The sequence below is a fragment of the Mizuhopecten yessoensis genome, unplaced genomic scaffold (assembly GCF_002113885.1).
Source record: "Mizuhopecten yessoensis strain PY_sf001 unplaced genomic scaffold, ASM211388v2 scaffold9409, whole genome shotgun sequence".
Lineage (NCBI taxonomy): Eukaryota > Metazoa > Mollusca > Bivalvia > Pectinida > Pectinidae > Mizuhopecten > Mizuhopecten yessoensis.
In genome coordinates, this window is record NW_018408033.1 from 113,018 (window position 1) to 130,615 (window position 17,598).

Genomic DNA, 17,598 nt, shown 5'->3' on the forward strand with positions numbered 1-17,598 from the left:
ATAATTGTTATCTCTTAAATCAAACTTGATAAGTTTCCTGTCTCGACTACAAGGAAAGGGGTTGTTCTTGTCGAATCGTTTGATTGAGGGGGACAATGGAGCGGATTTGGAAGATGATGACTCAAGTTTGGTCTCAATTTGCCTGAAGGGGTACGATGACCGATGCATATTGTATATTGGTCAGAAGGAGGGACAAACCTATTTGTATGACTCCGATGGAAAATATGTACCGATTTCAAACTTTTTGTGCTCGCTGACAAAAGCGTATTCTTCGGTAGCCAGTGATTAGACGAGACTGACATCTTTTTTGCTAGAGAGACAAATTTAATTCTAGGGTTTGTTATATGTCAAAGTGGACACAAGATGAATCAATTTCCCAATACGACTAATGACCCGGATTGTCCCATCAGAAGTGTCATCCCACTATAAAGGAGGGGATCTGGTTTAAGAATTTGTCAGCCAAACGGAAGAGTTTGATAATTGATTTTTCCATGATGATTTGAATGTACAAATGAAATCCACACTTGGCAAGATACTGTGTGAAAAGAATCAAACTACCAAAAATCACATGACTCTTATTTTTATAACAATCTTTAAACAAAGAAAATAAGGTAAAACATGCATTGTTTAGTTTCTTTAAGAGCTAAAAAATTGATATATAGGGGATTGAAGCTAAATGCAAACGTTTTATATTGTAATATCGCGATCACTGTAATACCATAAGGCTAACACCAATTTAAAACGAAATATATAGAAAGAAGTTAAACATCATGTAATTAAAATTTTAACTTTTGAATAAGAGTATAATGAAACCATGATATCTATTGAGGTAAACATATTCTTTTTATACAATGTGTATTGGGTTTGCTTTCTAAAGAATAGTTTACCCTCAACAGAGTCCAGATATGTACAGAAAAATATATTTGTGGGAACAAATTATGCCATGTCAAATTTCAAAGGGTAAAACAGGTGGCTCTCCCGCCCACTAGACCAGGTAAATGGATCGAATGTCATATCTACCCCAAACGTTTTTACCTAGGGTCACGCCCCGGTGAGGGAGTCTTAGTCACACAGGTATGTCGACACAGGTAACGCATTATATTTTTCTAACATCCGTGCACGTGTTACTCTCAGCATATTTAGACAAGGGTGTGAGAATTATACTCGTACACAATGTTGTGGACTTTCCAAAACAAAATTCCGTTAAGCTATGATTATGCGATGCATAATATAAAAAAAAACACAGCCACGACAAGCAAAATGACAGACGTATCGATTATGTAACATGATTAAACATTTAATGTTTTTTTTAGTGCAACAGGAGAGGAAAATGCACGGCCATACCAGAAATTGTTCCCTCCAAAATCTCGTCGGACGCCCTACCATCTGAGCTACCTGGTCGACGACGATTGACCCTGTCCAGTTAATGATAATATACAATATACAACATTTATTATAGCGCCCTATCTAGCTAACATAAGCCATTCTAAAGCGCTTTACAATGCATAGATATACAATTAGTACAATTAGCATATACATTAATTAATACGATTTTGAGGAAATCGCAGGAGCTGCCTTATCAGGCACTGACTACTAGACCCATGTCACCTGACTAATACCTTACTTTGTGTATATGCATGCTTGGGTGCTGAAGATGTGTTATGTTCGTTTCCAACGGCATCATTTATAGTGCAACCGCACTTGAATGCTACAACACAGATACCGCAACACCCACTCAGACCATTTTATACTCTACCTGGGTTGTTGGAGGTGTGTGGGCAGAAAAACACTCAACACTGAATATCCATGCATAAGACGACTTTGGGGATCGAACCCCAACCGCCTGCGTGGAAGGCCGGAGTGTTAACCACTCGATCAATCCGCTCTGTTCCGCTACATTCCTCCCTCCTTTTTCTAAGACCTTGCCCCGAAGACTATACTGTTTATAACGCAGGTTCGGAAATCTCAACAAGAATTCACCCAGCACTTGAAATAAAGGTAGTTCCCTGATACCACTATAACAGGAGAGAGAAATGCACGGCCAGTCCGGGATTTGAACCTGGGATCCTCCGAACTCTAGACGGACGCTCTGATAATTGAGCTACCTGGTCGCCAATGATCGACTTAGTACAGTTGTCTATAGACAGACTAACTTTCTACCTTTTATTGTCAATAACGGATCAGAACAGCATTTAATGTGTACACCGATACAGCTGATCTACCACATTTACAAAACAAAATAGGAAAGGAAATATTCAGATAGAAAGCCTACTAGGTCGACCACCTCAAACATAAATTATTGTGCATTTTATGTTTGTAATAACATTTAAACGTTTTAAATAACAAATTCCGACGTTCCGATTGTTCAGGCTGTCGTTAATGGGACGACGAGGACATATCAGAAAAAAAATCCGTTATTTTAGACAATATTAAAGACGTATTAGTTTTCACTATATCAATATAATCTCATGGACAAATAATACGACAATGAACAGCAATAGAAAAAATAACACTACGGTGCATGTCTGAAGTGGAAGTAAGAAGAAAATTAATAACTAATGAAACCGTTATACTTGTTTGTATAAGAAATAAACAAGAAGAGTACAAGACAATACACCTTCTAAAACGTAACATTACATTGACACTCAACAGGATTGAATATTTAACGTACAAATTACACTTTAATATATATCTAACGAACTAGAAACAAGGCAGTTAACTTCAATGAAAACGTTACTCCAGAGTGTACTTTAATGAACAAGAATCAGACAAACAAATGAATACATAATCTAGTAACACTAGCGCGAATATATAATCTAGTAAACACTAGCGCGAATATCTAATCACGTAACACTAGCGCGAATATCTTATCAATTAATTCTAGCGCGAATATCTAATCATGTAACACTTCTGAAAGTAATGTCCTTGGCCTAAACCACTTTAAGAAGTAGTTTCTCTCTTGTATTTCGTCAGTGGTTTATTCAGCGAAACCTGGTAAAGCTGGACATTTGTTTCGGATTTCCTTTAGTCCGGACTAGTAAGATTCCATTTGCTGCTATTTGAAGCATCATGGCAGGAATCTTTTGGATTTCACTACACGTAATCTCTTCGTTGTGAAATACTATACATGAAAAAAACATTCCCGGTAGTAAACAGTCCCAAGAATGTTTCAAACAAAAACATGAATGGAAGTGTTTCGACTGAGTGAGCGTCTGATATTGAACGCGGGGTGGTCGCGCAGTGAAGATGAGATTATTTACGGAGTGTTCCCTCGACGTGCTAGTGAAATTGACATGGCCTCTCGTCAGGCCGTCAATCACAGTACGCGATCCCGTGACGTGATTGTAAACAAACATTGCAAGCCCAGTGAAGAAAGATAATCCAATCCCGGATAAGCGGGCGCGAAAAATCTGCTTCTGAATCAAATAAACGTCCAATCGACCGATAATGAGATCATACAAGCCAAGTGTTTATTTTCACTCAGCCACTGTATTGAGTGCGCGGGGCTACAGGTTGTAACGCGATGCACGCTAGAACAAACACAAGTGATGAGAACACTTGATGTGCACGCTCTCACGTGTAAATGCTTACTTGAGTCAAGTGTGAAGAAAATCTGTCTTCTAATGAAAACCAAAAGTCTTTGTATATACTTACCATGGGAAACTGCTTTCTTCGTTTTCCTTCATTTTTGTCATAAACGTATACCGATTAAATTTAAATAATGATAATATATTTCATGTATATAAGCATGTGGTTTGAAAAGAATTACGTATGAGGTTTGCTGAAGTGTAACTCATTAAATGAATGTCAATAAGATATTCTTAGTTAAAACAATGTTTCATTAAATATGTATAGACATTGATATTTATTTATATATACATGTACTTATTTCATGATATATAGGCATAAAGCCCAGCTGACAGCTTATGATAGTTCAGTTCATATGGGATACACGTAATCCCTATAATAATATCATAGTCATTGTTTTCCTGAAATCATTTTCTAATGTGATTAAAAAGAAGTTGTATTAGAAATGTCCTTAGATTATGTTAATTAACTTCTTTTTCAAAGACAGCAACATAAACGTAAACTAAATTGTATGTAATATAAAATTTCATAATGTTTTACTACATTTTTGCATCAAAACCATACCTGAATAGCTGTAGAAAATATTCGTGACAATACTGAAGCTTGAAAATTCATTATTTCTAAAATGGAAAATATCGAATTGTCTCCTTAACACAATATAAATCTATTATTTCGAATTCGTCTCTTAACTCGAATGATTCCTACTTATTTAAGACATGGAGGTTGAAGCTATAGTAACAGATGTGGGAAAGACGACAAAAGGCAAAATAAGGCAACGATCAATTAAACTGAACACAAAAACTTCATTGAGTGGAATAGAGTGGGAGGCTCAAGAACTAAGGGCAGGGTGACCTTCACCTTGTTATCAGGTGACCCAACAATAAACAGTCACGTGTCAAAATGGATGCTCCCGACAGCGCGGGTACTCTTGCTTTGTTTTGACACTGAAATGCCAATGGCAGCACATGCCAAAAGTAGTTCGGGGAGAAAACGCTCAACAATATTTACTCTAGATTCATATCGTCATGAGAGCATTTAATATAACTGAGTTATTGTAAAAGGCGAGTGGTTTTTTAGTGCCTCAATTGTTTTCGTGTTTAGTAAATATGACTTTCAAAATCATCAATCTTTGTAGGAGGCAAAAGATCACAGGATATTATTTCAACGAAAGAAAATATCCTATTATTACAGAAATATCATAGGCATAAAAACACATGCCATTTGATTTGACAGAATGATTTTGTCCGGACGAACGTTAAGTTGTCCGAGGAAAGGGCATCCACGGAATTCCAGGGATTACGGTCACGGGTCACTTATGTTAAGTTAGTGAGCTTACAATTTAAGGATGGTGAAGAAGAAGCAAGAGTTCGTGCTTTGATTTATAAAGATGTGATGGTATGGCAAATGAATAAGAAAATTTCAATGAAAATCCCTGAAGCTCAAAGAAATCACACCGGTTCTTAACAGATGTTATATGAAATGTATTTTACTACATTATTATCTATGTTTGTTTGCAACTAATGGAAGTATGTTTCGTTATATTTTGGTACTGTCCGTTGCTATTTGTAATTTTGTTCAATATACGTCATTCCTTTGATTTGTATACTTTATATTTACAAGCTATATTTACACATTTATATACGCAACCTGCAAACAATTCAATGTATCGATACTGTTTTAATCTAAAACAAGCGCCCAATCTTTTTTTATTATTCTGATTATAACATCTTTTAGAAAACATATTTTGTCTTCATGATATACATTAACACCAACTTGTTGTTATAGACAAAACATTAAAGTTGCAGATGTGTTTTAACTGAGCAGTATATATTTTGTCGTTGTTATTTATTATATACTTATATATTTATATTTTTTATATACATATTAGAATTGTGTCTTGACACTATGGTGTATATTTGTTCTTGTATGTGTTGATGCAATGATATATATTTTGTCGTTGTGGGTTGATGCAATGATACATATTTTGTCCTTGCGTGGTGATGCAATGATATATATTATGTCGTTCTGGGTCGAAGTAATGTTTTTTCCTGGTGTGTTGACACCAGGGTATTTATTAAAAATGTCGATTTAATCCATTTTCATTTTATTTGATCTTACTGGACCGATTCGTAGCAATCATTCATAAATAGACCAATTAATCAATCAAATAATTAATACACTTTCAATTTGAGGTTGCTCTCGAACTGGTCAATTCAACTCTTTGACCGTCTGTCTCCCGTTTGCTTGTTGAAGATAAAATGACCTCAGATCTGTTTATACTCTAATATTAAGCCATATGCGTGTTACAAGTCAATTATTTTTCGTCATTTCGAAACATAGACACATCACCGCTTGCAAAAGGATATTGTGCTGTAAATACAATGGGGTTCTATTAATGTGTCACCAATATTAATTATACTAATTATCTTCATCTGAAGAATGTCGAAAGGTTGTGATGGATCGCGTTGACGAGAAGCAGCTAATAATATTTCAAAAAACGTAATCCGTTCCGGATAACGCGATTATTCTCCTTGTTTTCAATCTTCTGTTATTTTCTTTGGAAAAGGTATCAATTCGCGCGCATGATTCCGGAATGGAACACTGCCCGGAAGATTGGTTTTGTATGTTACTCAGAGGCGGTGGCTAGTGCAACAATACGTGTAATTAAACATCGAGTCTTAATCGGTAGCTTTATAAAAACATTTTTTTTTTATATTTCGTTTCAGCAGCGAAGAAAAACGAAACAGAACAAAATCTTTAAGAAATAATGTGCACTCGTTACCTTATCGTTATAAGGTTGGTTTTATTTATTTCCTGCCATTTTAATTATCATAATACCTAAATACACATCGAATTAAAGTGTGTTTGATGCTGTGCATCAATTAAAATGGAGAAAATAGTACTATTGTTCTCTGATCTTGATACGACATTAATCTCTATTCCACGGATGAGAAATGGTGTGCACAGTTCAGGCTGCTTCCAGACCCATACATTTTCTTCTATATTTGTAGGGAGTAAGTATTATAATGCAAAATAGATAAAAAAAAAACACCACAACATATAATCAAGTACAGAATCAGAACTCTTTTGACACGAAGACCAACAGGAATCTAGAAGACAAATAAACAAAAATTAAGTATCAAGAATCTCCAGGAGAACTGTGGACGAGATAAGGTGTGTCACAAGGATAAGTATTTGGTTCACGACGTGTGGCATCTGTTGTCATATCTCCCATTAATCTCAGGAAAATAGTCAGCCATCGGTGATTTTACACGCAGTAAACATGGTAAATCTGAATGTAAATGTTAGAAATCAGTTTGTGATAAAGCTTCTTTCCGCTGTGTAGATTAAAGTCTTTCTGGTAGGAAACTTTGGCTGTGTCATTCAACGTCATCGCCAAAGGATGACTCAATTCTGATATGTGTTTAGTTTACTTTATCTCTTTTACCAATGTTTGACAAAGAAAAGAAAATATTAAAAAAATAAAAAATGTCACGATACATTACTATTATTTTTGCTGAAAAATGTTTTAGTTGAATTAACGTCATTTGTTCCGCTTTTTACATAAATATAGAGTTTTATTTCCGGCTATGACATTATTATTTGGAGCATTATTAATCGCAAAACAAACCTCAATATTCAATCTTCCTTTCACAGAATAATATCTCACGAACAAAAAAGAAATCAAAATACCCTCACCAATGCAATTAATCCAATTTATTAATATAAAGTGATATCGCCATCCCGAAAATTGCGAAATATAATCAGCAAATGGAATTTGTATTTCGAAACTGATTTTCAGAAATAGCAATAAACAACCATAAAATAAAAATAGGACTATCATATATCCAATCTATTATTGCCGAATTCTATAGGAACATTTAAGATCTCGCGAGATTTGAAGGACAAAACGAGGGAGGATGAAAAAAGTAAACGAAAAAATAACAATTTAGAGATTAGATGAATAATTAATTTGAGACAGTGAATAAACACTACAACGAGAGTCACCGTGCGATAAATCACGCTTCCCGTCATCTAAATTCCCTTTGATGAGGTCGGTTTCCTTTTTTCTGTGAAAATATAATGTATATACCACAATGGTTTAGGGACGAGAGCGTTTCCATGTGTGGGGGAGCTATCCACCGGACCTGGCTTATTCATCACCGGACGATGAAATTGCAATAACAGTCACGCAGCAAAGCTTACTTCCTGTTTGGTGTGGGACTTAATAGTCGTCCTTCATCATTCATCACCATTGGTCCGCAATGTTTTATCGTCGAGCGAGAACAATGCCTTGATAGATGATTTATTAATCATACTTCCGACACTTCTTAATTTGACCTTCTTTTTTTTTTTTATTAAAGATGCACATTTTTGAAATTGACAAGAATTTGGGTTCGTTTATGATAACTTTCTCGCTTTAAAATGGCAAATTTTTACTGACAAATCTACTTGAAATTTATCTTGTTGAACACAATTAAGTTTGCTTCAGTCATGTAACTGTAGTGTGTTACGCCTTGCTGAATCAATGAAATAGTTACTTCTTGTCTCTATCATGTATAATTGTATAACAGATTCATTATGATGAAAAGTATTCCTGGTAACGAGAACAATGTTGCGTATTGATAATAAGTTCCAATTTTATTTTCTATTTGTTACTATCTGTTTTTTTCTTCGATGGTATACTTTTTGTTCTCTATGAAAACATAACTTCTGAGCACTAATATGCTACAAGAAAGTAGGACGGAACGTAAACAATAACATTACATTGTGCCGTGTTATATCAACTGAGATCATTCAGTGGCCTTTTTAACAAGCTATCCCGGGCAATGCTTTTCCATCGTTAAGAGAACTGCACCTCAAGGGAAAAATCAAATTCACCAGAATAGCACTAAATGCTGCAACAAATTGTGTCTTGAATTTGAAAATGAACTGGATGTTACTGTTTGTATTTATAAATATTACAATAGTTGTTTATAAGTATGAGCTGGCAGTGAGGCTGTCACTAAATGTTCTGTATATGATGTCCGCAAGTGCAACTTACCTACGTCATTATACAAACTCGCTCAGGTCGGTCAAGATTAATCCCTATTAATAGCCCGTACACAAGTTATTTTTGTGTCCCGTTAGGGTCGCTGTCCTCTCAAGACTCGTGATCATTATCATGAATATGTTTGATATGTATACATGGAGTAAAATGTGATCCAATGTCAAGGTTGGGGTAAAACACGTGAGAGTTCATTATATTTGTTCTTTTATGTAAATTTATATGTTACTTATTGCCTCATATAAGTCCACGATACATACACTTCTCTATTCACCTGATTCGAAGACAGTTACAGAAATTTAACTGCACATGCATATATTGACAATGGGATTTCATGCAATCGGGGAACGTTTTTTTTCAGAGAGAAAACAGGGGGTAATAATATGCCACCTGGTTCAATACTACTACGCCTATTCGTCAATACTGTAGGTTTTTCATCTCAACAAATTTTATTGACAGACGTAATAGTCAAATAGATTGAATAACAGGCAAGCCTATATAAATTATGTCCGTGGATTGCTCTAATTTTGATCGAATATATATGCAATGTAGTTACAATTTTGATTATTTAATTAAAGGATACATTGAAACGAAAAATGATATATACATATATAAAGTAATACCTATTAAAGGATCAGGGGAAATACCTCCATCACGATAAACACAATGGAGATAAACACAATGGAGATAAACGCGTAGGACATCACACACACAACACAACAAACAACTCACAATCATACATCTAACACACATATAGTTGCTCATTTAATGCATTACAGGTTCAGGAGGATGTGGTACCTGGAGTATTGGAGCTTGAGTTAGCATGTTATTGTAAAGAGTCATATATTACAGCTAGCATAACTTGGTGACCAGATCAATCAATTACAATGGTATAATTCGACATAATAACCAAATAGATAATAAGAAAACAAAAACGATCTTATGTTTACGATGGAGATTAACTAAGTGAATATATTCAAACAAATTATCACTCCATGATTATTGCGTGTGTCATCCCGGTGTTATCAGCTGTTCACAAAATTGCATCATTTTGTTAGTCCGATCTTCTTGTTTCTTCATTTGGATATTTGTTTTTCTTAACTGATTAATTGATAAAATATATAATATATAATGAATAAGGTTTTCAACTTGAATTAACACTTAAAACATAGGCACAAAATTAATAAAAAGAATAGAAATGCCCACCAGGATGTTCTGAAGATTCAAGAAGGAGTTGTTCAGATTACTAAAATAATATCTGTTACCGGAGTGCTTTCTTAGTACGAGATATTCTTTGGTTGACGACTGTATTGTTACCTTAAAAAAACATAAAAAAGCTTTAAATGATAGTAAGGTATCTTCAGAATACAACAGTTTTTTGACAGTCGTGCATTATAAGACTTACAGCAATTAAACTAGTTTTTAAATGGCAATAAAACAAGCTAGAGATCGCTTACAATATACTTGAACGGAATCCTGTCAACATAATACACGAAAAAGTCTGTAAATTGTATTTTCCTATTATAAGTTACAAATAGGTTCTAAGTTGATACACCGTAACAGTGTCTGTCCTCAGTACCCTGGGTACCCGGACTTTGTACCACAGCTGTTTGCCCGCCCAGGTATGTAATGATAAAAGATAAAAAGAGAGGACCTACGAGACCTCCCTGATAAACCCTGGCCTCATCACCGAATACGTTCAATAGTCATCGTAAACATGCTCTCAAAAGCTGAACTAGTTTCATACATAAGACGAATTTTCAAATCAAGTACATTTCGTTTATTGAAGTTGAATACACACATATTTTAATGGTTTCGTCTCAAATTTAATGCGTTGAAACTATTTATGTGTATTGTATTCCGTTTTAATTTCAAGTAGATTACATATCCACGGTGATATGTATGCTATGGAACGCATCCATGTAGATATCGGCAACACCACAGGGATTGTTTTCCTAAACAAAATTTGTCAAAATGTGAATACAAAAAACTTTGCGTACTATCAAATGAAACGCCTATGATATTTCAGGTGCTGCTCGTCAGCAAAACATTATTTTTATTATGGTTTTTCGCAGTTTATTGTTACTCATTTTTCTGTGAAATTGACACCAAGAGTTATTAATGTGGTGCACGTGACCGATGTCATCGAAATATTTTCTTTTCCGTTTGTGCATAGTGCATAGTAGATACACGACTTAAATCGCCTCCGTTAAACAAAAGCTCACTAGATGGACGCCGACAATACCAACAATCACACATATCTATCAACAAAATCCTTAAAATATTTCTGCAGATTTATGACATCGAAGTTATATCTATCAAATCAGAAATAATGAAATAACTGAAATACGGTATCTCAAAACTAATGTAATTGAGCAATGAATATTTTAGCAAATGTTGTTATGGTCCTATAACAATCATTGTTATTGATGACAAATTTTATAAAGGGTTTTATATGGCCATAATGAGCATACTGCTAAGAAATCAAAATGAAGTGCTTGTACCTATAGGAATGTCTTGCTGTAGTGCTCATTTGGTTAGTGCTCACAAACGAAACAGATAAACAAGACAGACAAAGAAAAAACACTAATCTCTCGTTTTTCAAACTGTTACCATTTGGCGTGCCATTTCCCCCCTTAAACTCGTCCTATCAAAAATATCACCTATAACGCAAGACCACCAGAGAACTTCTCTCACTAACAAGACCAAACAAGGCAAATCATTATGGAAGCCTACTGAGGCATACCGCTGAGTCTTTCTGCAGTTTTGAATCTTCCCGGTGTTAAAATAACACGACAGCATATCGGGGAAGGTATTAGGAGCAGTGAGCTCGCCGGTATAGCGGCAGGGACCCCATTTAACGTGAACAGCGGCGTGTTTAGTTAGTGACAATTCATGTGATGTTCGCCCTATATGCTTGGCCGCGATGACAAGATGTCTGAGGTTTGTCATTACTTAATTTTTGCTGAAATGAATTCCTTTGAACGCGACTTCCGTGTATTTGTCTCTCCGATGTCCATTTCTCCATCACGTGACTTTACTCGGTGTCAGTTTCAGTCTCGCGATGTCAACTGCTGATCAAACGGAAGGAAATTGTCATTCTGATGAAACTTCTTCGAGACTGCTACATGTCTTTCTGGTGATGGACTAGATAACGTCTACCGATACTTGGCAGCTAGACTACCAGTATACCTGAATAAGGATTCTTAGCTTCAATAAGATTTCTTAGCTTCAATAAGGTTTCTTAGCTTCAACTTCCATAAACATGCATTTGATGACAAAACATAAAATGGACCCAGTGATTACCAGCCGTTGCATACGAAAAATAACAATGCATACCAGTTTGAATATGGCATTTGTTTTATTAATCAGAAAAATACTTAGTTTTCAGTAGGATCGCTCAACAAATTTGGTATAAACAATCCTCAAATGTCGTTTACATGTGATTTATGAAAGAAGAAGCAGGCTGTATTTGGAATAAACATGGGCAATTCAATCTTGTTTTGAACTTTGATTCATGGCCTCTTGAATCAATTATAACTCCAGTTTAAAAAGAAGACCATATTTTCAAACAAATATACAAACATTACATTATCTGTTGATCGTGACCAATATAACGAATTCTTAACCAGTTTTAGCAAACGCATAAATTACTCTAAAGGGCTATGACGTATATCTGTGAAATAGCAATGTTCTGGCTATTACGATTGAAAAACGACTGCTTGTAGGTTATTTTTACTGCCGAGAGCGGTTTGGAAAAGCCATTGTGATACAACGATATACTGATTTTGTGTAGTCACGCATAATTCTTATAGTGTACAAAACCCCAACTTTTTTGGGGGAAAGGAACTTTATTGAACTCGGAGATTTTTATTATCTTTGTTAATCTTCGTTGTCCAAGCAAATCATGTCATATCAAATATTTCAACGGCCGTTGGGATCACTTAAGGACTCAATAACACCATTTGAAAACTCCATTAATGATATCTTAATATATAGGCGTAAAGCATTCGAAATCAAATTCAGCATTTTTTCAGCACCAATAAAGTGTAGATTCTATTGAAAGAAATAAAAAAAAAGAGAAAATGACATATATACCATACTTTTCCGTTTGAATCATAACTGACGCTATTCTATTTATCGTTACGACACAGACTTTATAAGATGCCAAACACATATCTGTATTATTCTATGATGACTCATCAAGGACAAAATACCCGATAATATATGTGTCATCATCACCCGGTTCACAGATGGCCATTATCGCTAGTACGCAATCCAGATGACAAGTTTATCATGGGGAGATAACCCGAAGTACGACACGAAGTGTGTACTATATTTCCGTATAACGTAGTTCGTACGTGTTGTCAGATCTGTTAGCTTCGAATAAAATGTATAAAGTAAGAAAAACATTGCATGGAAACCATAGTCAAATTTGAATAGTATCTATCCTTGATTATGTATGAGCAATGCAAAAATTAACAGATTTTAATTTTAGATACGCAGTCCAATTGAATAATATCAAAAACGTTTTGTTAAATTTTATTTCACCAGATTAAGGGTGGGTCAAATATTGTGACATTGCATTTCATACTACCACTTGTAGATGAAGTATTTAATCGCATAAAAAGTAAATATGCTCTCATGAATGCCATAATTATCTCCCTTCGGTATTTGACATTTACGAAATGTGTCCTCTCGACGCACCCGTTATCGAGAGGAGTAGGTTAATGTTATGTCGGAGAACGTCACAAATTTAACACAAGTCACAAATAGGTGAATGCGATTGTTATATATGAGATTATCTATAGGAAATAGCTAGGTATATCTAGTACCTTGTCCTACTATTAAGGGTATCACCTAGGTGGGTAGTGTACTATGTGTACAGGCACACGTGGGCTTGATTTATTGTCATAACTTCCTGTCATGCCAGTCAAAATCCATCCCTTGTTCTCAGCATTAAGAGACAAAGGAGATAGCGTCCATCGGACGGGGGCGTATAATGGCGGTGTCATCTCTTGTGAATATAAGAAATACATTGCAAAGTGTTGGTTTTTTTCTGATGATTTCTTCATTGAAAATTACTTACGTTGTCAAATGTTAGTTATAAATAATAAAGTTACGTGAAGAAAACAATGCGATGCCCCTCCTTGCAGATACGACAAAGAAATCGTAAGGCATGACTAAGGTTAATCAATGTCAAAAAAAAAAATGCTAGTCAAGAGTTTTATGTTATTGAATCATGCATCAACGTTTGATAAGTTTGTCTTCATTTTGTCATTACCTAAGAGGATATTATAATCAATGTTCTCTTATCACATTTACATACTCAGTTTGCAGATGTCGACAGCTGACGGACAAACTCACAACACGATTTCCTAAGATGCAGGTTGATGAAGACTATGAACATCAGGATCTCGAAGGGAAATATGTTATTTCATTTGTGTGTAAGATGGTCGAGGTTTCAAATTTTGCTCAATAGAGTGCCTTGTGGTTTTGTTGTCACTGCCCGAGCTCTCTATGTGAGGACGTGACATTACTAAGATTTGACATAGTTTAACATGGTGATTGTCATCAATGAAGAAGAAGACGCTTACCCTTCCGAACAACCTGGTCCTATTCTCCTTATTGATTTCAAGGATCTCCGTGTAGATATTTCCTTTATTCATACTAGTTTTGTGCCATAGTTTTATCGATTAAGATTTCGAAGAAGGTTTTTGTCGACAGTTCGATATCATTTGTTGTCAGTTTAAAACATACACGTTTTTGGCTTATAACAGAATGTTAATGGGTTACATGTGACTAACACCCCAGTCACATACGATTTATAGTTATATAGGAATAAACTAAAATACACCTTTCATATAAATCTAGCACTATTTTGTTAATATCTTGTTTCAAACAAATGTTTTATGTTTGGCTTTTTAAGGCGCTGATTTGGAATCCATGTAACAAGTTATAGTATGGTTACAAAGTTGTTCCTAAACGGGTGATGCTTAGTTAGTATGTTTATCTAACTCGAATTATTCTTTAAATTGTTCAAAGACACGAGGCTTACAAAGGTTAGACGGTTGGGGAATGACATAACATCCAGCGTGATACCTAGTGGGTAACACAAATTGTTTGCCATCTCTGAACAGGTTTTCAAACGATTTGGCAATGAGGAAACCTATATCGTGAGAAAATTAAATCTTACTGTTCCGGTTCATTTGTAGCCTAGTCAGACATCTGTAAGATACCTTTGGGGCAGAAAGGTTTTCTCTCGTCACACAATTGTAAATAAAAAAAATAATGTATGCATACATTTTCATTTAATGTAAAACATTAAATTGTTAATCAAATTGTTATTCCGCAATTTTTTTGGGGGCTGAAAAGTTTTCTCTCGCCACACATTTGTAAATAATCATGTATGCATATATTTTCTTTTAATATAAAAGTAACGTTGCATTATCTTAATACTGAAAAGTATTCTAATTTGTTGAATCTCGGGTAGATATGACTATGCGTCTATTATTGTAATGGTATGGTAATTCATTTCACAAAATGTCTTACATGGAGTTTCCATTGTGATTTCGTATGTTTTCCTTTGAAGATCTATGTGCATATATGCATGACAAAGTGTTTTTATATATTTCTAGGATTTTTTGTCACATTAAAACGAAATTGTGACATTTTCATATATATTTTTAAATAAAAGGAACATATGTCATACATTCAAAATGATCCTATCCACATTAAAATATTCACTGTAGATACCATTGATTTTAGGACGATTGATAAGACTGAGACCAGGTGTCGTGATAAGTATTTAGTTCCTTGTGTTATCTCCGGCAATATTGACAGTTGATATCAGATTATCCAAAAATGTAGTCATTTCAGTTGTTGTTTTTTCTCTTTTAATTCGAATATAATTATTGACTTAATGTTTCTGACGTATGCAAGTCTGTATCAGATATGCTTGCATTATGTATACATTTGCTCATCAAAGTTGGTTCAGGACATTGGCAAGTTGTTGTAGATTAACTCATTCACCCCTGAAATATATATAAAAAAAATCCAACTTCGGAATTGGAAGAGTTTAAATGTGTCTTCAGGGGTAAATGAGTTAAACACAACCCTGAGTTTTCCAACAGCAGAACTTCGCGTCATGTTAATTAGACGACGTTTCACTATGGCAACAATCTGTTATATGTTTCATGGTGAACATGTAATTTCCTCTGAATTAATTTCAGTGTTGATATATGATGTCATAAGGTTCAAAGTGATTAGGTAACTAATATGATTCAGGTGAAATGAAACATAATGTGTTCAGTCTCGATATGTTGAAGTGTAATACAATTAAATGTAATATGCAATGCAAGGTTTCAGTGTTAACATTTTTCTGTGTAAATATTAAATGTAATTTGTTTGATATAAATATGTAATGTATTATGTATTATGTTTTAGTGTGAATATGGTGTTTCAGTGATATTTGCAGTTGTACCAAAGGATAAGATTACCATTGGAAAGGATATTGAAGTATCTTCGCTTGTTTTCACAACTTGTAAACCTGTTAACGCGTGTGTTTAAATAGTCAAAACTTGAATACGGTTCTTGTTGTTTTGCTGTAGTTTGTTATGGATCACCTTTGCAATCATTGTTGAAGAATCCTATGTATCTTAATTTAACTTTCATGAAAGATTATAGCGACAAGTTTTTGAACCCACGTGTGACAAAAATACATAGCAGGCAAATTTCAAAAAATAAAAGCATTTACTAAATTTCTCAATATATACTTTTTCAAATAGGTATGTTTTGCTTCTTTTTGACATGGACTTGAAGGTTTATGCGGATGTTACTTATAAAATAAATATTGGTGTATATACATGGACCGCCTAACCAGAACATTTCACATACACGTATTATATAAGTATATGTAATAAAAAGAATATACTTGTCATATTTATTTTCCAATGTAAGGCTGCTTCATAAGTAAGTGGATAGTATTTTATTTTTAATTGTGATAAGTGTAAAAATTACTTTCTTTAAGAAACATTTTAATTGCAATTCATTGCTTAAATGTTGATATTGCAATTTTTCATTATGTGACCATCCTGGAGGAGGAACCTGCCACAACAAGAAATAGCATATACCATTAACTTCCCCTTAGTAATAAGTGAAATGTCAGGTCTTTGCGGACTTGTGAAAGAGAGAGCGGTTATAATTAGTCCTGATACGATCCGCCATTATTCATCAATCGGAAGGTTTCATTGTCATTTTTTTAAAAGATAATCAAGGTACAACTACTGTCTGTTATTCATATCCAAATATTGTAAAAACCTTTTTATACTGTAGCGTTCGAGAACAATGTCATACACAATGTACTATAAGGGAAAGGAGGTCAGTCTATTCGCGGGTTACTCCCATGTATGTCCTATTCACACAGCTAAATAAAAATCTTGGAAAGGTGTCATGTTTAAGTCAAGTAAAACAAGTACACAATGTATATCCAAATAGTTATAACTAGAGCACGTAGTGTGTAGTTAGCTTTAAAGGTAATTGGTCGTTGGAAGGTATTTAGTTACTGAAGATAGTTAAATTACTAGTTAGGTTAGAAGGTAGACGGTTAGCATATAGTTAGGTTAGTAGGTTGTTATGTTCTTTAGATAAACAGATAGATTGGCTATAGTGTATGGAAACTGAATTTGAATAAGAATTTGCAGATAACTTCGTCGAACCTTACATGATAGTATATCATAATTAAGCTTCATAATAGCAATCATCAATGGATTGTGTCATCGATGAAGCGGATATATACAACCTAATAATATATCAATTTATACTTCTCTTTGTTCTTATATTTCAAGTTTCATTCAACTTTGTTCCCAACCACTTGTGTCTACTGGTTACGTCTACCTATATAGCGAAAGCGTCACGTGTGATAAATTAAATACACCTATTCTGTTCTCATGGTCATGGTTTGG